The following is a 22,480-nucleotide window of genomic DNA, read 5'->3' as shown; positions in this document are numbered from 1 at the left end:
CCAGGAGCCTGGATGAGATCACTAAGGGAGTGAGTAGAAACATAAGAAAGAAGAGGTTGAAAAACTTAGTTAACTCTGGAGTAGATCAGAATTTAGAGGTCCTTCCCCCCGCCCCCCAAACTTGTCTTTCTTTAAGACAAGTCTTTCAAGAGCATAATTTGGGACATATTATTCTCAAGGATTGTTGGAGAGTTTATAATTTTATATAAATAATAAAATGTAAAGCTTGCTATAATATATAAGAGTTTGTGTGTTATAACTAGGTTTAGTCTTTACCTCTGTCACTTGTGTGCAGTGGGAAATTTAATGAGATTAATTTTCACATCTGCTGTTGGAGACAGTATCTACGTTTTAGAGTTGTATATACTGGAAATAATTTATCCTAAGCTTAATGTTTGGCACAAAGATGACATATATTTCATAAAATTAACGCTAATTATTTTTAGTAACTATTCTGACAACATTGCTCAAATTTTTGGGTCTTCATATATGTGCAGCAAGGTAAAGTGAGACATTATATCAATAAATCCATTTGTATCTCCAAGCTTTACAAATATACACTAGGAATGAATTACTGGTGTGTGTGTTTTTTTCCATACCACAACTCTTTCTGTTGTAATTAGCTAGTTAATATTAATAAAGGAAAGAAAACAAAGGGAAGTCAGACATTGTAATCCTGGTCACCTGGAAGCTTCACCAGGAAGCTACAGCTTCACATAGCATTGTTCCTACTAGGGGATTAATAGTCCTTTCTTTCCCCTTCCTGGACTGGATTGTTGGGGTGGGTTGGGGATGTGGGGGGAGAGAGGAGAAGGAGATAGGCACATGCACTGTAGAAGTGGTGGGGCAGGGGAGGTGCTTGCCTGTCATCAGTCTAGCCTGGGGAACAGTGGATTGGCTTGGGGGTAAACCCCAGCAAAGCTCTGGAAATCTTGGAAAGTTAATTGGTTAGTTTGAAGAAGCTCCTGTTAAAATCCCAAAGAGTTCCCTCTTTCTTGTCCTCCCTTGCTCGGTGCAGGACCTACACTCATCGTGCATTCACACATTCTCTCTCCATAGCCAGGTGGCGTTGGCAAGCGCATAGCCCATGGCCGTGCTGGACTTTAATATGAAGCAGAAATTGTGAGCAGTGGCCTTCATTCTGACCCTGCTGAAGGACACATTCCGTGGCAGGACGGAGGGAAATGGGACATTAAAAACCCAGGGGTTTATTTCTACCCAAATAGATATTACTCATCCTCCCCTGAGAGTCTCAGGAAATTCTTTTCCATGTGATGTTGCAAGAACTCCACTTCCACCCATAACAACCAATTGTCCAATTCTGTAACACTGAGCTTCTGACAATTCAGTTCTCTATCTACCTGTAGTTAGTGGCAGATCCTACAAGTTAAAGGGCTCCGTTCCACAAGACTGCCCCCATTGTAGATGCCAGTTGCAAGTCCTGGGCCACCTGTGCTTTGCAACAAGTTCTGGCTTCTCTACAAATTTGGGGGGGCGGGGTGCGGGGTTCTCTCAACCCCCTCCTCAGATTTGATAATTCCCTGGGTTGACTCACAAAACTCAAAAAACACTTTATGTTTACAGGTTTATTATAAAGGATACAACTCACAAACAGCCAAATGAAAGAAATGCATAGGGCAAGGTATGGGAAGCTTCCATGCTCTCTCTGGTCCCACCACCCTCCAGAACCTAAGAGTGTTCATCATCCAGAAGCTCTCTGAACTCTTTTGTTTAGGGGATTTTGTGGAGGTTCCATTATCTAGGAATGATGGGTTAAATCAATGGTATTGATGATTAACTCAGTTTCCAGCCTCTCCCTTTCCCAGAGTGGAGGCAGGGCTTGAAAGTTCCAACTTTCTACTCAGATGCTTGACTCCTTTGGCAACCAGTTCCGTTCTGAAGCTATCTCGGAAGCCATCCAGAGTCGCCTCACTAGCTTAAACTCAGGTATGGTTGAAAGGGATTTTTTTTTCTTTCTTTTTTAATCCTCACCTGAGGATATTTTTCCATGGATTTTTAAATATATTTTTAAATTGATTTCTGAGAGGAAGGGAGAGGGAGATATAGAAATATCAATGTTGAGAACATTGGTCAGCTGCCTCCTGCACACCCTCTACTGGAGATTGAGCCTGCAACCTGGGCATGTGCCCTGACCAGAAATTGAACCATGACCTCCTGGTTCATAGGTCGACGCTCAACCACCGAGCCACGCCGGCTGGGCTTTCCATTGATTTTTAGGGAGAGGGAAAGACAGACAGAAATATCGCTGTTAGAGAATCACATTGGTTGGTTGCCTCCTGCATGCACCCCAACCAGGGCCCAGACCAGGAAGGAGCCTGCAAGCTGGGGTACGTGTGCTTGACCAGAATTGAACCTGGGACCCTTTGGTCCGTAGGCCAATGTTCTATCCACTGAGCCAAACCAGTTAGGGCGAAAGGGATTTTTTTGAATAAAAGAAGAGACTTATCCCTCAGGAAATTCCAAGGGTTTTAGGAGCTCTGTACCAGGAATTAAGGATGAAGACATGTATTTCTTACTATATCACACTACTTTTACATAAAACTAGATCTTGATTTCTAGAGCAGAGGGCTGAGTTTAGAACATCAGTATTGAATTCCCTCTAGGTAAGCGGTCGCCAACCTTTTGGACCTTATGGACCACCAGTGGTTCGAGGACCACTGGTTGGCAACCGCTGCTCTAGGTCATTGATATGTTTTTTTTATTAGGCCACGGTGCTACAGTTTTGATTCTTGGTAATGTAAATAACATTTGTTTTGAGATCCTTAGATGAAAGGTGCCATTGAAACAGCTAAATGCCATATTCCTGAGGGGTCTTTATCAAATTTCAGTATTGTTTCTTTTTCTGCCTAGACTTTTGTCCTCAGATGGCTGTACTTTAATCCTGTGACAGAGCTAATTCTTTAGTGGGATGTGACAAAAACAGATCATTTTCCCAACAGGATAAGGCTCATTTGTCTTAAACTATTGGCTCATGAAACTTGGGTAAAGATGTCTTTTGATGGTCTTAACTCTTTTTAATGGTAAACAACAGCATGTGCATTTTTATAGTTAGGACAGGAAGGGTCAATTATTTGGAATTCCAAATTCTTTTCTACTAAACAAGTTTTTTTCCTCTGTTTATTTTAACATGCTTGTTAGAGATGTGGATACTGTCTTGCTCTAATACAGAAATTTCTTTAGAGAAAAATGTAAGTTTTAAATTAATATTTTAAATGTTTTTGAGCATCTCTGGGATGTATCATGATATGCAAGAGTGGGCACTGGTCTAACATAGTGCCTAGCACGCAGTAAATATCTGTAGCTCTTCTGGGAATTAGAAGCTTCATTTTCTAGCCTTTGCTACCAGTACCTGTATGACCTAATTCTAATCTCTTTTCTCATCTTTAAAATCATTAGAATCCCTTCTAGCTCTGATTCAGTGATTTAGTTCATTCTTAGGCTCCCCCCACCCCCCACCCCCTTTTTTTTTTAAGTTAGTTTCAGTATGGCCTTGAAGTCAGTTTCTTGAAAACAGAATCACCAGATAGGCTGAGTGGCAAATGTTGTTGTGAAATAATCCATTCTCTGGCTTCAGTTATTTGCTTGGTTATGTATGTGTTCTTTCTTTACTCTGGTAGAATTACATTAGATTTTTTTATTCATATTAGATTGGGACTAGATACTTATCAACAAGCACATTTCTTAGCACCTACCCAAAGAGGATGGAGTGGGAGTGAAACCCAAAAAATCGACATTTGTGTGACTTGTCACTACCAGAACCAATAAGTAGAGACAAGGATTGAAGCTTTATGGGTGGGTGCTATATTCAGATGACTGGTGATCTGAGAAGATGGTGGGTAATTTACCGTAAACCCCATCTTACATGTCATCTCAAGTTGACCTTTTTTATAAGGAGAAGAAAAGTGTAGGTGAAGGGTTTGGAATTGAGGAAAAAGTAGGTAAGGTGTTTGGAATTCAGGGAAAAGGTTAATCACATAAAAGGTGCAGTCTGGTGATTTTCCTAGCATCCCTTCATCTGCTGACAGGTGCTTCTTTAGCTGTGTCTTGGCAGCTGACATTCTCTCCCTGGAGCGCAATGGATTGCTTGCAGTCCTCCTGGGACACCAAGGTTCCTGGAACAATAGTTTTCTACATGCATTAATTACCAAGTTTATTAACTATGTAGCTAACTTCTTGAGTTCCCCCCATCAAGAGCTTCATGGAGTGACTGATCATTTTTCTAGTCAGATATCCCTAAATGGTACCATGTGCAGTATAGTTCAGGTTCAGAAAAACATTATTTAAACCATGTGTGTTTTTTATTGTTGAGATAGGTTTAGAAAAATCTGACCAGTTGACCAAATTTTTCAAAATGTTCATGTATTTTCTCCATGTTTTAAGTAGTATGTCACGTTTCGACAATGAATTACAGTTATACTGAAGAAGTGTACTGTTATAAATGTCAATTTTCTAATCTGATTTTATTTAGAGTTTGCTTAATTTCTTCCTGTACCTAGAGAATTTGCATTGCCCGTTCAAGGATTCTGAAGTAACAGTTGCCTTTTTCTTTTTTACTTTGCAGAAATGTGTTTCTTTTCCAGTGTTTTAGTAATTAGGTTTTTCTTCCTGAAATGAGATGATAGACTTGGCCATTTAAAAAGTAAAATAAGCCCGAGCCGGTTTGGCTTAGTGGATGGAGCGTTGGCCTGCGGACGCAGGGGTCCCGGGTTCGATTCCAGTCGGGGGAATGTTCCTTGGTTGCAGGCACATCCCCAGCAGGGAGTGTGCAGGAGGCAGCTGATAGATGTTTCTCTCTCATCCTGTCCCTCTCCCTTCCTGTCTGTGGAGAATCAATAAAATATATTAAAAAAATAAAATAAAATAAAATAAAAATAAAAAGTAAAAAAATTTAAGTTTAAGATTGATGTCAATGTTTACAGGCCCCCAAATTTTTCTAGGTGGTCTAATATTTGCTAGTAAAATGAAAAACAAAATAATATACTCTTTTTTTCTGGTATATGGCAATGTGGAGGCAAAGGATGATTAGGAAGCCAAAAATCTAAGATATATATATATTCAGATCTACCATTGAATTAGTAAGTATTCATTGAATGCTAACTGTGTGCTTATTATTGTTATGGACTTTGATATGACACCTCTCTTCAGGAAACTTTCCAACATAGAGGAAAACAGCTAATTTTTGAAGGCCACTCAATTTGTATTATGTAAATTCAAAGAAAGGAGACAATAGGTGAGTGCTGAAATGGTTAGAGGAGGATTTGATCTGTGACCTCTATTTTTTTTTTAAATATATTTTTGATTTCAGAGAGGAAGGGAGAGGGAGAGAGATAGAAACATCGATGATGAGAGATAATTATTTTATTTATTTATTGTCTAAAGTTTTACATATGTCTCCTTTTACCCAGCTTGACACCCCCTCCTACCCCCCTGAGAGAATTATTGATTGGCTGCCTCTTACAAGCCCCACACTGGGAATTGAGGCCACAACTTGGGCATGTGCCCTGACTGGGAATCGAACGTGACTTCCTGGTTCATAGGTCGACCACTGAGCCACGCCAGCCGGGCTGTGACCTCTATTTGCATAAATGTTGCAAAAAAGGAATAACATTGCAGGTATGAAAAATAACATGAAATCATGGGGACAAATTAATCTTATATTGTGTTTCTGCATTCATGAGGCTAGCCTAATCCATTTGTTGACATTTCAAGCTTAGTTGATTTTTTTTTTTAACCAAGAAGTGAGATTTATTGGGGGACATTAATGTAACAGTCATCACAAACATAAATATTTGTAGCACTTTTAGAATTTAGTATACCTTGTCTTGTAATTTGTTTCCTTATAATTAGCTTTAGTGAGAATCTCTATTGCTAGAAAACTTTACTTAGTATATATTATGAGGATTTTTATGAAAAATAATTAGGTATTGGGTAAGTATAAAAAAATTAAAAATTTCCTGCTTAAGCAGAGTTTACAGGATCTGCCAATATTTGAAGAATTTTTTCCATTAGCTTAATTGTCTTTTTAAAATTTATTTTATTTTATTTTATTGTTGACAGTATTATAGATGTCTCTTATTTTTTCCTTTTTGCCACTCTTCACCCAACCCCTGTCCTACCCCAGGTCTCCCCCATGTCGAGCTTAGTTCTGAGTAAGGTCAGTTTAAGATATAAAGGATGGTCCTGGCCAGTGTGGTTCAGTGGTTAGAGCATTGGCCTGTGCACCAGAGGGTGGCTGATTCAATTACAAGGGTACATACCTGGGTTGCAGGTCTGATTCCCACCCTGGGGTGCTAGTGGGAGGCAACCAATTAACGTATCTCTGTCACATCCATGTTTCTTCCCCCCCCCCCTCCCCCAAGCCCCTTTCCTCTCCCTTCCACTCTTTCTAAAATCAGTGGGAAAATATCCTCACTCCTCAGGTGAGGTTTTTTAAAAAAAGATATAAAGGATGAATTTTGAGAGGTAGAGTTGAAATGAAATGGGGAGGTTCCCCCCACCCCCCAATTTGTAGATAGAATGAATTGGAGGGGGAAGAGACTTGCATAAGTAAGGACTATTGGAAGTATCATATTGTAATTTTGGAATAAGAGGAAAGAAGTGTCCAAAAATAACTTTTCCTGTCCTATTGTGAGAATAAACATCTGTAAAAACATTGTTTATTGATAAAGATTGCTCTATCAAAACATTTGTTTTATCAGAAATATTTCAAGTTTCAAACTGAAACTTTAAAAAGTCAGTAGAGTGTGGCAAACCTTTATTTTATGATTTTTTCAGCAAATAATATTGAATAAATCCAGTATATAAATTTTGGTGTTTTTTTTTTGTAAATAATGCAAAGTGTATTGAATTTCTGATATTCCTGGGATCTGTGAGCCCAGAATTCTGTCTGTAGTAAATAGTAAAAATAGAACTGTGGGCCTTTGTATCCTATTAGAAGGCAAATGATGACCTTAAAGCATAAAGTGCATTTATTTCATAAATCTGTGTTTTAAAAAAATCAGTGGGGCAAAGATCAGGTTAGGGCATCAGGGCGCCATAATAGTGGGTGTATTTCATTTTGATATGCATATCCTATTCTGTTATTGATTAAGATCATGAGAGTCCATAAACTATGGTGTGTGGTAATTCTGATCTCTGATATTAAGCTTCATATGGTAACTCCTAAATCTGCATCTGTAGTCTAGACTCCCTACTGGTTCTTGAAACCTAATGTCTCCCAACCAAATTCTTTAGCATTTTGCTATGATCTCTTTGCATTCCCATATCCCTATTCTTACTCTAGTTTTACTTATCTTAATTAAATGGCTTATCATTCACTTAGCTAACTAGTCCATGAAACTCGAGGTTATTTCTGATTTCTTCATGTTCCTGGCCTTTATGTTGATCAGCAAATGTATATTTTACTTCTGAACTGTTTTTTCTTCATTGAGCTTTTAGGATGTTCATTTGTTCACTCATTCATTCTTTCATTTATTCTGACACATTTATTGAACACATAAATATGTGCTAGAGCCCTAGCTGGTTTGGCTCAGTGGATAGAGCATCAGCTTGCGGACTGAAGGAACCTATGTTCGATTCCGGTCAAGGGCACATGCCCGGGATTGCAGGCTTGATCCCCAGTGGGGCGTGTGCAGGAGGCAGCTGATCAATGATTCTCTCTCATCATTGATGTTTCTGTCTCTCCCTTTCCCTTCCTCTCTGAAATCAATGAAAAAAAATGTGCTAGACATTGTACAAGGTACTAGGGATATAATGGTAAATAAGACAAATGTTTCCTGCTCTTGTAGAGCTTATAATCCAAGCTTTCATCATTTCCCCTGCATCCTTTTTGAGGTATTGTGATAGCCTTTCTTATTTTTTCTGGTTATAATTCTAATACATACTTATTTTAAGTGCAAGGACTATTGTATAATAATCCTTGCTAAATGTATAATATTTCAGTATTAAATGTATAACACTGAAAGTGGGAGACTTCCAATTTTTTCATCCACCAGATACTACTTAGAAAAAAAACAACTGGTATCATTTCTCTAGATTAAAAAAAAGCATAACCAAAACTTTCTAATGCATCACTTAGTCTTTCCTTTCTTTCCTATCGATTACAAATGCTAACAGAGTATCTTGAGTTCTAAAAATATTACTTTTCATAAGAGTTTATGTAAAACATGAGGCCCAGTGCATGAAATTCATGCATGGGAGGGGGGTCCCTCAGCCCAGCCTGCACCCTCTCCAATCTGGACTGCTGGCTCCTAACCGCTCACTTGCCTGCCTGCCTGACTGCCTCTAACCCCTCTGCCTGCCTGATTCCCCTAACTGCTCCCCTGCCAGCCTGATCACTCCTAACTGCTCCCCTGCCAGCCTGATCACTCCTAACTGCTCTCCCCTACTAGCCTGATCACCCCTAACTGCTCTCCCCTACTAGCCTGATCACCCCTAACTGCTCCCCTGCCGGCCTGATCACACTAACTGCCTCTGCCTTGGCCCCCGCCATTGTGGCTTTGTCTGGAAGATGTCCGGTCTAATTAGCATATTACCCTTTTATTAGTATAGACTAGAGGCCCGGTGCACAAAAATTTATGCACTCGGAAGGGGGGGGGGGGGAGAGGGATCCCTCAGCCCGGCCTGTGCCCTCTCGCAGTCTGGGACCCCTCGGAAATAACGACCTGCTGGCTTAGGCCTGCTCCCGGGTGGCAGAGGGCAGGCCCAATCCCTAGGTGCAGCCCCTGGTCGGGCTCAGAGCAGGGCCGATTGGGGAGTTGGGGCGCCGCCACCTGTCATGCACAGAGCAGGGCGGATTGGGAGGTTGCGATGCCACCCTCAGTCATGCTCAGGGTAGGGCCGATTGGGGGGTTGGGGCACCGGCCCCTGTCACACTCAAGGCAGGGTCGATGGGGAGGTTGCGGCGCCACCCTGTCACGACAGAGCAGGGCCAATCAGGGGGTTGGGGCGCTCCCTCCTGTCACGCACAGAGCAGGGCTGATCAGGGGCTTGAGGAGCTCCCCCCTGTCACAGAGTAGGGCCGATAGGGGAGTTGGGGCACCACCCTCTATCACCCACAGAGCAGGGCCGATCAGGGGGTTGGGGCGCCGCCACTGTCACACTCAGGGCAGGGCCGATGGGGAGGTTATAGCTCTACCCCGTCACACACAGAGCAGGGCCCGTGGGGGTGGGGGTGGGGGGTGGGGGGGGCGCCACACCCTGTCATACACAGAGCCGCAGGGCGATCAGGGGGTTGGGGAGCTCCCCCCTATCAGGACAGAGCAGGGCTGATCAGGGGGTTGGGGCGCCTTCCCCTGTCATGAACAGAGCAGGGTGGATAGGGAGGTTGTGGCCCCGCCCCCTATCACACACAGAGCTGCAGGGCAATCAGGGGGTTTGGGTGCTGCCCCCTGTCACGCTGATCCCGGTGCCGGGAGGCCTCTCGGCTCCACTGATCCCGGTGCTGGGAGGCCTCTCAGCTCTGCTGATCCTGGTGCTGGGAGGCATATTACCCTTTTACTATATAGGATAGAGGCCTGGTGCACGGGTGGGGGCTGGCTGGTTTGCCCTGAAGGGTGTCCTGGATCAGGGTGGGGGTCCCACTTGGGTTCCTGGCCAGCCTGGATGAGGGGGTGATGGCTGTTTGCAGCTTGTCACACACCCTTCAGCGTGGGGTCCCCACTGGGGTGCCTGGCCAGTTTGGGTGAGGGGCTGAGGGCTGTTTTCAGGCTGGCAGGTGACTGAAGCTCCCAACTGCTCCTTTTTTTCTTTTTTTTCTTTTTTATTCTGGGCCAGCTTTAGCTCTGGCTCCAGCTCTGAGGCCTCTGCTGCTGAAAGCAGGTATCTGGTTTGTTTGGGTTCTATAATCGAAACACTGTATCAACTCCAGCTCTGAGATCCCGGCTTGCTAAAAGCAGGTTTCTGGGGTTTTGTTTAGCTTCTATATTTGTAACAATGTTTCAAACTGCAAGCTCAGAGGCCGGCAAGGCAGTCAGGAACGTTGGTTTCCTCCGTCACTGAGGCAAGCAAGCCTCATGTTAGCTTCAAGCTGCCTGGCTGCCGGCCGCCATCTTGGCTGGCAGTTAATTTGCATATCTCGCTGATTAGCCAATGGGAAGGGTAGCGGACATACGCTAATTACCATGTTTCTCTCTTATTAGATAGGATGAGAGGTTACAATTATAAATGATCCTTAAGGTCCTGTAATTCTTTGATTCTAATCTTTTAAAATGTCTTGAAGCTGTTAATGGTTTGCTGAGATATGGGGGATGGTTTTTAGAAAGTTGTGATTTTAGCATTTTAAAACTTATCCCCATTTATAGAGGCAGCTGTGGTAAAGTAATCAGGAGGTTTAAGTTTCAGCTCTTCTACTTGCGGATTGTGTGACCTTCACCATGTCACTTAAGCCTTATTTCCTCATCTATAAAATCTATCTATTGACCGTACCTTCGCTACGCCTCCCATTGGCTAATCAGCGAGATATGCAAATTAACCACCAACAAAGATGGCGGTTAATTTGCATGCTGCAGGCAGGGCGGGACAGCGTGTCATCGGATATGGTCGGGCCGCAGGCCGGCAGGCTCCGGAAGCCCCAGAAGCCGCCAGATATGGCAGTAACTCTATCAGTAAGCACTCTGAAAGTCAGTGGCATAAATGCACAGATTATGAGGGTGAATCAAAAAACAAAACCCACTTTAAATATAAAGACACATATAGATTAAAAGTAAAAGGATTAAGCTGCAGCCTGTTTGCCAGAAGGATGTCTGACTGCAATCTTAAGCCTGATCCCCCGGGGAGTGGGCCTAAGTCAACAGGTGGACATCTCCCAAGGGGTCCTGGACTGCAAATGGGCGCAGGCCGGGCTGAGGGACCCCCACTCGAGTGCACAAATTTTTGTGCACCAGGCCTCTAGTCTATATATATAAAAGCCTAAGCGACCGTTTGACTGGTAGCTATGATGCGCACTGACCACCGGGCAGATGCTCAACACAGGAGCTGCCCCCTGGTGATCAGTGCACTCCCACAGTGGGAGTGCTGCTCAACTGACCAACGGGTGCCAGACACCAGGCTCATGGTGAGTGCGTCTGTGGTGGCTCAAGCCTCTCCCGCAGACACTCCTCTTGCGTGCCTCTCCCCATCTGGACTGGGACTGGGATCGACCGGCATCAGGACCGGCATCGGAACTGACTGGGCTCGAGCCTGCAGCCGCTTCTCAGTCATGGGCCTGCCGGTATCACTCTAGGATGGGCATGTGGAGACCACAGCAGAGTGGCAGTGAGCCTACTGAGTGGTGGCGGTGGCAGGCGCAGTGGGGCCAGGATGAGCAGGAGCAGTGCTGCGCCTGGCCTGGGCTCAGGTTCTTCCCTGGCCACCTGCCGCTTCACGCACTACTACATTCCTGGAGGGATTAGGACTGCTGGTTTTGGCCAATCCCCACAGGCCAGGCTGAGGGACCATTGGGCCTCTAGTGTGAAATAATAGTAAGAACCTCATAGGAGTGTTGTGAGGATCAAATGCGTTGATGTGTTAAGAAGTATTTGAAACTATAACATGCTGTACAGATGTGAGGTGGTGCTATTAGAGGTCTTTAAATCTATAAAGAACAGCAGTTTCATATTAGTATTAGCTTTTGTCGTCAATTTACTGGCTCTTCCTGCCTCCTATAAATTTGTTTATAATTAGGCTCAATTGGTGATTTCCTTTTTTCACTAGATTGAGCCAAAAACTGTGAGTGGCACATAGAAATTAAGTTTGTACCAGGGTAATGAGAAACACCTGTTGCAGCATTATGCGTGGGAAGATGCTGCCACCACTGCCTATATAGGTATTTCCTAAAATACGTGTTTTATGTTGTGCTTATTGCATACTAGGCCCTGTTCTGAGTGTTTTATATTTCAATTTACAATCTTCCTATATAATAAAAGGCTAATATGCAAAATGTCCCCTTGGGAGTTTGACCGGGAGATCACAAGTTTGATCGCTCGCTATGATGTGAGCTGACCACCAGGGGGTGGTGCGGAACAAGGCAGTTGACCAGCGGCAGCGGGTGCTGAGGGAGCGAAGGAAGGAGGAGGTAGGGAGGCCTGTAGGCAGGGAGGCGGGAACCTGATGGCCCCTGATCACTGGCCAGGCCTAGGGACCCTACCCATGCATGACTTTCATGCACCAGGCCTCTAGTAACTCTATAAGGGTGAGTACTATTATAACCCACGAGGAAATTGAAGGTTAGCAAATTACTTCTATGGTTGTAATTTGGTAACCTTCTAAACCTTTTCTTTTGGATATAGCTCAGGCTTGTTATGGTTGCATTTCACACATGTGCACTTGACACATTTGTATTCTAACCACATCTTTGCAAATGATTACTTCTGTTAGCTTTCAGCAATTGGTTTTTGTAAATTTTATCTTTGACTTCCTCTAGAAGTCACGGTAAAAACAAAGTCAAAAAAAATCAAGAAAATACAGTAATGTTTAGTCCGTTTGACTTTATTTTTTAGCTATCTCCCCCTATTATCAGTGTGCCATTTTTGGCCCGTATTCGTAGTCTTTGCATGTTTGGTACTGACAGCTAGGTTTTCTTTTAGCCAACTAAGATTGGAGTTGATATGTGTTCTGAAACTTAACTTCGTACACTTACTCTTCAGAGTTCCTGTAAAAATATCTTGATGGCTCAGAGTCAGAGTCATATTCATGTTTTGCCTTACTAGCTGCTACTAGTTTCATGAATCAACTAGTTGGGGGGAAAGTTAGATAATTTCACTGGAGACAGAGTTAAAATTCGAAAGTCCAAGGGCAGTTAATGTTTATTGGATTAGTTAAAAAAACATTGCTTTATTTGGGAACACATCTCCATTCCTATCTATCCTTGTCTCTGTCCCCTGGCAACCAGTGATCAGTTAGTTCTCCATATCTAGTTTTGTCACTTTGAGGATGCTTTATATAAATGGAATCATATAATAAATAATCTTTTGAGATTGGCTAAGCATAATGTCCTTCAGCTCTATCCAAGTTGTTACATGTATCATTATCATTAGTTCCTTTTTTGAGTAGTGTTCCATGGTATGGATGTACTAGAGTTTGTTTAAACATTCACCTTTTGAGGGACATATGTGTTGTTTCCAGTTTGGCGTATTACTAGTAATGCTGCTATGGAATTCGTGTACAAGTTTTGTTTTGTTTGCTTTGTAAATTGATTTTTAGAGAGAGAGAAAAAGAGAGGGAAAGAGAGAGAAACATCAATCAGTTGCCTCCCCTGACTGGGGATCGAACCCACAACCTGGATATGCATCCTGACTGGGAATTGAACCTGCGATCCTTCGATGCATGGGACGATGCTCCAGCTGAGTAACAAGGCCAGGGCTCAGAAGCATGCTATTTAATAGAATCAACATAGACAAAATTAAAAACAGCCCTCTGCATGGTATATTGTTATCTATTTATCCTAGCTGGTTTATAATTGATGAAAGGAACACATCTGAATATTTTCTTACTCTTTCACCTTTAAAAATTAAAATATATTGAATTTTGGTTGTATTGTCTTTTATAACTAAGTTGCCCTCATTTCTATTCAGCAGTTGTTTGTTTGAAGGGATTTATGTGACAACCTTTTAAAATTTACCCTGCTGGAAGTTTGATACACTCAACTGTCAGCTTTATTTTTCTTTCCACAAAAGCCAGAACTAGGCCTACAGGAAGGAAAGGAAACATATGCTGGAGCCAAAGGCTAGTGCTGTATAGGCCCGTGGGGGTGCATATTTACAAGCTTTACAGTTGGTTGGCTTGGATCTGTCAAAACACGTTTGGTCAACTCTGGCTGTAAAACGGTTTATTTATGTGATTCTGAATAGTGATTCCTGGGAATGAATGTATTGTGTATAGTTTGGAAAATTGTTGTATAACTTGCTTGAGGAGGGAAAAAAACACTCTGAGAAACCCCACCTGTTGAACAGGTCTTAGGTTCACTGGTTTAATTTTATGTGAATGCTCTCCAGTGATTAAACCTTTACTTCATCTCAGCAGCAAATGCCAGTATTTTGGATGCAAATTATTTCATGGAAGGGACTTTGTGTGATAGAAAGACAAAATGTGAAATTACATATCTATACCTTAACTCTAGTCTAAGTAGATTTTTTTCCCCTAAGAAGGTATTATTAATGTCAGTATGTTAGCATAAAATAAGCTCTCTTGGTTTCAGGGAAGCATATGGGGGGAAAAGTGGGATTCTTTTCTAATTTCTATTGATCCAGCTAGGATGTTACAATGTCTTATATTTTGAAGACACTCAAACATTTGTTTAGTTGAATTTGGGAATGGGTAGACAAAAGAAAAGGACATTCCATATTTGAGCAGTGCAAGTAGAAGAACATGAATTCAAGAAAACATGAATTCACCTGAAACTACAGGAGCAGGGCTCAGCAAAGGAATAATGCCTTTTGCCAGCATTTCCTCCTGGGAGAAAGTTAACCCTCCAGCCCTCCCTCTAGAGCAGCGGTTCTCAACCTGTGGGTCGCGACCCCTTTGGGGGTTGAACGACCCTTTCACAGGGGTCGCCTAAGACCATCGGAAAACACATATGTAATTACATATTGTTTTTGTGATTAATCACTATGCTTTATGTTCAATTTGTAACAGTGAAATTGGGGGTCACCACAACATGAGGAACTGTATTAAAGGGTTGTGGCATTAGGAAGGTTGAGAATCGCTGCTCTAGAGCCAGACAATTCAGCCCTAGCTGGTTTGGCTCAGTGGATAGAGCGTCGGCCTGCTGACTGAAAGGTCCCAGGTTTGGTTCTGGTCAAGGGCACATGCCTGGGTTGTGGGCTCGATCCCCAGTAGGGGGCGTGCAGGAGGCAGCCAAACAATGATTCTCTCTCATCATTGATGTTTCTACCTCTCTCTCCTTTCCTCTCTGAAATCAATAAAAATATATTTTTAAAAAAGAAAAGTAAAGTAAAGCCAGTTAATTCAGTTCCTCCCTGCATATCCCTAGTGCCTTTCAAGCTGCTGCCCCAGGATTGGAGCTGAGGCTCAGAGCAAGCAAGTCCATCATCGAGTAAATTCCTCCATAGGCCCTTTCAGAGGAATGCCTGGAGCTCTGCAGCCCTCTTTCTCACTCAGCCTCAATCCCTGCTGGTTTTCACTGCCAGAAGTTATGGCGATTTCTCTACCTGGTACTAGAACCCAGGGCTGGGACCCTTCATTCCTGGTGTGGAGCTGGGAGCCCTTGCTCCTCAGGAGCATCCTCCGAAGACAAGGTTATTCCTGCCATTTTTTAACCGCCCACTGATGTGTGTGAGATCAGCTTGTTTCACATTTCCACCCCTCCTATTAGTCTTGTTGTGGCTTCTTCTGTATATCCTTAGTTGTAGGACTTCTGTTCAGCTAGATTTCAGGTGTTTCTCAATGATGCTGGTTCTATAATCTAGTTGTAATTTTGATGTGGTCATGGAAGGTTGCCAGTACCATGTTTCCCTACTCCACCATCTTGACTGGAAGACATGTAGCTTTTCTTAACTCTATTTTATTTATTTTGTTGTTGAACTTATTGGGGATACATTGGTCAATAAAATTATATAGGTTTCAAGTGTACAATTCTATAATACATCATCTGCACATTGCATTGTGTGCTCCCCATCCAAAGTCTGGCCTTCCAACTGTCCCATCCTCAACTCGCGAATGTACCTCAATCAGATTGAGGACGTTTTTAGCAAAGGCCAGCTTAGGAGTACCCTAATTAAGTTAATAACAATGTACCTACCTATATAGTGGTAATATAGTTTAAAAAATTTGGCTCTCAAAAGAAATTTCGATCGTTGTACTGTTGATATTTGGCTCTGTTGACTAGTGAGCTTGCTGACCACTGCACTAAGCCAAACCGGCTAGGGTAAGAGCTTTTATTCTTGGTAGTTCATGAGCTAAGTCAGAAAAGTAAAATAAAGGATTCAGTTCTTCATTAGCTGCCTCCTTAGATTAGATTTTGGGATGCAGAACAAAAACTGCAGTTTTTTACAAGATCATGAATAGTATTAGAAACAAGGCAGAATGATCCAGCATCTTTCTTGTGGATATTCTTCAGGAATGGTGAGAGAAGGGTGGGGAGGCAGAGAAGACAAGGCAAAACCTATTAGTGCAAATCCTGGATTTAATTTGTAGTTTCCTGAAAATGAAGTTAAATTAGCAAACCTAATGCATTGCTGTCTGAGTTTATTCCTACATTTGCATTATATGCATAGGATTCATAGGTCTCAAACATTTTAATTATTTTCATGTGTATACAGACATACCTAATATAAACTCTGTGTGGATGTTAAATTATGAGTAGTCCATATTCCAGTGATGGCGAACCTTTTGAGCTCAGCGTGTCAGCCTTTTGAAAAACCCTAACTCAACTCTGGTGCCGTGTCACATATAGAATTTTTTTGATATTTGCAACCATAGTAAAACAAAGACTTATATTTTTGGTATTTATTTTATATATTTAAATGCCATTTAACAAAGAAAAATCAACCAAAAAAATGAGTTCGCGTGTCACCTCTGATACGCGTGTCATAGGTTCACCATCACTGCCATATTCTGTATATCTGTTATACAAAGTGTACAGTAAGTGTATCTTCATTTAGTCTTAAATTCATGACAGTGTTGTTTTTACCTGCATTGTTTTTCTAGATTTCTGTATGTTGTTCATAGATACCCTATATTAAGGTAAAGGATTTCCTTTCGAAGTTTGGTGGGTGTATTTCTTATAAGTAGATGTGTCTTATTATTGTATATTCCTAATTCTTCTTTCACTGTCACTGTCATTATACATTTTACTACCTATGCTAGAAATGCCCAATGTATTGTTACTGTTTTAAACTCATCTTTCTGAGCAATTAAAAATATGAAAAAGAAAAGCTTCTATTTTACTTTCATTTATTCTTCATTTATTTTTGTACATCCAAGTTTCTGATCTGTACCATATATTATATGCTTTCTGCCTGAAGAAGTTCCTAATATTTCTTAAAGGGTGGCTCTGGTTGCGTTGAATTCTCTGGTTTGTTTGTTGATCTGGGAAAGTCTTTAATTTATGAAGGATATTTTCGCTAGATATGGAATATTGGTTGGGCAGTTTTTATTCTTTCAACATTTTATTTATTTTAAAAAATTTAAAATTTTTGATATTTAGAGGAAGGTAGGGATAGAGGGAGAAAAAGAGAGAGAGAGAGAGAGAGAGAGAGAGAGAGAGAGAGAGAGAGAGAGAGAGATTTCTCCACTCATTTATGCATTCATTGATTCTTGTATATGCCCAGACCAGGGATTGAACCTACAACCTTAGTGTATTGGGATGATGCTCTAACCAACTGAGCTACCTAGCCAGGGTTTCTTTCAACATTTTAAAATTGTCACTCCACTCATTATCTTGTTACTTACAAAGTTTCTGACAAAGTTTATTATAATATTTATTCTTGTTCCTCTTTATATGTTTTACCTTCTCTGGCTATCTTTAAGATTTACTCTTTGCTTTTCAGCAATTTGAATATGATATACCTAGATATGTTTTTGTTTTGTTTTGGTATTCAGTCTTTTTTTTGGTGTTGGTGTTTTGTCACTAATTTTGGTAAGTTCTCAGCCATTCACATATTTCTTCTTCATTCTCTCTTCTACTTCTGGCATTACTAGTAAATATGTGTATGTTACATTGTTTGATATTTTCCCACAGTTCTTGTATTTTCTCTCGTTTTATTTTCCTACTCTTCTTTTTTTCTTTTCTTTACATTTCAGTATGGGTAATATCTATTAGTCTATCTTCCAGTTCACTTCCTCCCTATCGCTTGAGTTGTTTCAAGTCTACTAATAAGCTTGTCAAAATTATTTTTTACATTCTGGCCAGGTGGCTCAGTTGGTTGGAGTGTCATCCCGTGCTCCAAAAGGTTGCAGGTTCCATTCCTGGTCAGGGTACATACCTAGGTTGAAATATTTGATATTGTAGAAAACCACAAGTTTTCTTCTCTAGTCCTTTTAGGGTGGAATTGTGTTAATCTGTTAGGGGTTGGGCTATGTTTGAAGTTTATTATTGCTATCGTTATCAGAGTTGACATTTGTAGTTTCCATCAGAACCAGAGACTTCAAATTTCCCTAATGTCTCTTATCTCATTTGGCTTTGGGTTTTTCCTTTGTGCTGTTTCTCAGAGTGTAATCTGTCTCTTGCAGCTGTGTTCCACTGTTATTTTTGCTCAAAACTTGTTGGCATGGTAATGGAGAATGAGGGAGTTCTGTGATGATCTATTAAGCCTCATATTTAGGCATGTATTAGAACCTGGGTCTTTTTAAAAAGAAATTTTTTATTGATTTCAGAAAGGAAGGGAGAGGGAAGTGTGAGAGAGAAACATCAATGATGAGAGAGAATCATTGATTGGCTGCCTCCTGCATGCTCCCTGCAACCCAGGCATGTGCCCTTGACAGGAACAGAGCCAGCTAGAACCTGCGTCTTGGAAGTGTAGCTTTCACAAGACTTTCCACTTTACTTTCAGGGGTGGAGTGTCTACCCTTCTTTCTTTTTCCCCAGCTGGTGTCTAGGATAGGTTTTTAAAGCCATTTCTTTTTTAGCTAAGATTTTTAAAGCTTTTTTAAAAGTCCCCTCCACTCCCACCCCCTCTGCATTAAGGTTATTTTTTCTTTAGAGATAGTGAAGATTGGATATGTCAATCTCCTTTCCTTTCCTCTAGCTATAGTAAGATTCTTACCTGTGTTCTCAGGGTACACAGGCCTTGATTAATTTTTCCTTGCAGTAAGCCTTTTATTCCGTAGGGAGGTAGGGGAAATAGGTCTGGGCCAATTGGCACTGCCTGCTATTCTACTCTTCAAGCTCCTGAGGGCAGGAATGAGGAGCTTTCTTTGATTTCTCCCACCTCTTATCCCATCCCCCATTAGTAAGCCTTTTGAAATTCCAGCCTGTAATAGGGTGGGAATTCTCCTATGATTACATCCTTCAGGGACTTCACACTCTCATGTTAGCTCATATTCAGTCTTCAGCAATTTGTCAACATTTGTGGTTTAATCTTTCTAACTGCATTGAGATTCATCCATGCTCTTGTGACTGTTTCCTTTAGTCAGAGAGAAGGCTTTTTCCTCCTTCAGGGTTTTAGTTGCTTGTCCAGCCTCTGTGTTGCTCCATCCAGGTGGCATTGCCTAGAGCAGTGGTTCTCAACCTGTGGGTCGCGACCCCTTTGGGGGTCAAACGACCCTTTCACAGGGGTCGCCTAAGACCATCGGAAAGCACATATTGAATATATAATTACATATCGTTTTTGTGATTAATCACTATCCTTTAATTATGTTCAATTCGTAACAATGAAAATACATCCTGCATATCAGATATTTACATTACGATTCATAACAGTAGCAAAATTACAGTTATGAAGTAGCAACGAAAATAATTTTATGGTTGGGGGTCATCACAACATGAGGAACTGTATTAAAGGGTCGCGGCATTAGGAAGGTTGAGAACCACTGGCCTAGAGGTTGGGTTAGGTCTGACAGCGGTTCTCAACCCGTAGGTCGCGACCCCTTTGGCGGTCAAACGACCCTTTCACAGGGGTCGCCTAAGACCATCCTGCATATCAGATATTTACATTATGATTCATAACAGTAGCAACATTAGAGTTATGAAGTAGCAACGAAAATAATTTTATGGTTGGGTCACAAAATGAGGAACTGTATTTAAAGGGCCAGAAGGTTGAGAACCACTGGGTTGGGAGAAAATGGGGGGGAAGGGAGAGTAATTTCCTCCACTCGCTAAACCTTAGGAATACACTTTGTGGTTATAGAATAACTTGAGACTTGCCTTAGAACTCAGCATATGATCTGTTTTTATAAATGATCTTTTTGTGCTTGATTATTTGTTCTGCAGTTACTGGGTGCTTTGTCATATGAATGTCTATTTAAGTCCAGCTTGTTAATCATGCTATTCAGATCTATATTTTTATCTATTTCCCCCCTTTTTTGGGTCATTTGTTCTATCAACTACTGATAATAATTTCCTCATTATGCTTATGGATATTTTTCACTTGTAATTTTGCTAAGTTTTGGAGGCTATATAATTATATGAATACAGATGTTAAAATTGTTATATCTTTCTAATGAAGTATACATTTCATCCTATAAATTATAACTGTTAATGTTTTTGCATTAAAGTCTGCTTTGTGTATGTACTAAATTAGAGCAACTTTATTTTGTATGACCTTTTTCATACTTTTTATTTTTAGATGTGATTCTTGTAAGCACCATAATAGTTGAATTTTGTTTATTTATTTATTTTTGGTTAATTTTTTTAAATTATACTTTACATTTACTGTTTTGTATTACTTTCAGGTGTACAGCATAGTGCTTAGACGATCCTATAGTTTACAAAGTTCCTCCTGTTATTTGCAGTACCCACCTTTTAAAAAATTTAGTCTAATAATTTTTATCTTTTGATCCAGTTACATTTAATATAATTACTAGAATATTTGGTTTTACATTTGACATCATACATTTTGCTACTTATATGTTCCACTTTTTGGTGAGTGTGCTCCCTCTTTTTTCATTTATTTGGGTATTTTAATTCTGTTTTTTCTTTTTTCAAAAAATACATTTTGAATTGTTTCAGAGGGGAAGGGAGAGGGAGATAGAGACATCAATGGTGAGAGAGAATCATTGATTGGCTGCCTCCTGCTTGCCCCCTACTGGGGATCGCCACAATCCGGGTATGTGCCCTGACCAGGAATCAACTGGTGACCTCCTGGTTCTTAGGTTGACGCTCAACCGCTGAGCCACACTGGCCAGACCTATTTTTCCTTTCTATTAATATAGAAGTTATACACTCTTTTGCTCCTTTCTTAAATGTTTATCCTAGAAATTAAGACATGTATTTTTCTTTTTTAAAGTGTGAGTTTATTTTTTGAATACATAATGTAGTTATGAGGTACAAAATTAAAAATATACAGAAGGTTATATGATAGAAAGACCTCTCTCACACCTGCCCACCAGCTGCCCAGTTCTCTCTAGATACTCAGATGTGTATCCACTAGTACAGTCACCTTGCCTCTTTACTGGCCCCCAAACATACTGTATTTACTGCTGTCTAAGCTGGAAGTCTTGGTTTCTATCTTCCTGTTTATTCATCTTATCCTTTAAAGCTCAGTTAAAGTCTTTTTCTCTTTCATAAAATTTTCCTAAACAAATCTAATTCTAACTGCTTTTCCAGAAGTCTGATGTTAACTGCAGTTTTCATCACACATTTTAGCGCTTAATTGTGTTGTTTTGGGTTATTTTCTTTAAGTTTGGAGTATGTAAATCTTTCAGTGCTAGATTGTGTGTTCTTTGAGGGCAGGATAATATTTCTTATTTGTTGTATATAATGCTAAGCACATAGCAGATGTCCCCAAAATACTTGTTTAATTAAATTGCTTCCTGATAATGGCTGTCAGAAGCTGATTTTTCAGGAAATTTTCAATTTTGGTGCATCTTGAATCTCAATTATACATGGTAGATATAGTTTTTAGAGTAGCTTTTGAATGCAAAATTATAGATACAGAATTGGAAGCTACTTGGAAAAAAATATTTGCTTATAAAATTGTGTTGTTTTTCATGTACTTGTATTTCATATTATATTAAGATTAGTATTATTGGGGCCAAAACCAGTTTGGCTCAGTGGATAGAGCGTAGGCCTGGGGACTGGAAGGTCCCAGGTTCGATTCCGGTCAAGGGCATGTACCTGGGTTGCGGGCACATCCCCAGTGGGAGATGTGCAGGAGGCAGCTGATCGATGTTTCTCTCTCATCGATGTTTCTAACTCTCTATCTCTCTCTCTTCCTCTCTGTAAAAAATCAATAAAATATGTTTAAAAAAAAAAAAGATTAGTATTATTGGGATATCTATTTCTAATTCCATATCATAGTGTAAAAATATTCATTGCTACTTATGACATGTGCCACTTTTAAGTATTGATAAGTTAATTTTTTTCCCAAATATATTTTTTGATTAAAAATTTTCTTGAGTTTTGAATAATTAGAAAATAATGAAAAATATTGGGAAAAATTACCCTATTTCTACCAGTGATAGAGAAATGTTAACATTTTATGTATATACTCAGTATTTTTCTGTGTGTATATAATAGATAATAAGTTCTCCCCTCTAAGTTTCTCACTTAATTCTTAATGTTTGCTTTTCAGCTTTTACTAAAAGGATTCCTGTATACTTTAGAAGTGCTTGAGGAAGAGTGATAAAGGCAAGTATCCAACTCTTTATTGTTAATGAAATAACTGGTTCATTGTCAAACCAATAAGCTTTGGTTACCACACCTATCAAAAAAAATGTATATATATATATATATATATATATATATATATGAAAGAAAAATTTAAAGGCAAAAAAGAAAAAAGGATTTGTATATAATTTGGAATTTTTTTAATGCACTCTCATAAACATTCAACAGATTTTAAAAACATAATTTTTAACTTCT

At 40.4% G+C, this 22,480-nt stretch overlaps 1 protein-coding gene across 4 annotated transcripts in view; it reads left to right on the top strand.

Moving 5' to 3' along the window:
• Positions 1-22,480, top strand: part of TMCC1 (transmembrane and coiled-coil domain family 1) — a 167,823-nt gene that overhangs the window by 26,969 nt on the left and 118,374 nt on the right. For 2 of the 4 annotated variants that reach the window (XM_036332265.1, XM_036332268.1), the window contains one exon: positions 22,191-22,246. The gene's annotated coding sequence lies outside the window, so the exon portion shown is untranslated. Of the gene's footprint in view, positions 1-1,826; positions 1,948-22,190; positions 22,247-22,480 lie in introns of all 4 variants that reach the window. The other 2 variants (XM_036332266.1, XM_036332267.1) reach the window with 2 other exon arrangements.

The sequence above is a fragment of the Myotis myotis genome, unplaced genomic scaffold, assembly GCF_014108235.1.
Source record: "Myotis myotis isolate mMyoMyo1 unplaced genomic scaffold, mMyoMyo1.p scaffold_m19_p_13, whole genome shotgun sequence".
Classification (NCBI taxonomy): Eukaryota; Metazoa; Chordata; class Mammalia; order Chiroptera; family Vespertilionidae; genus Myotis; species Myotis myotis.
The sequence above is the reverse complement of the archived record's forward strand: the minus strand, read 5'-3'. Positions and strand labels throughout refer to the sequence as shown.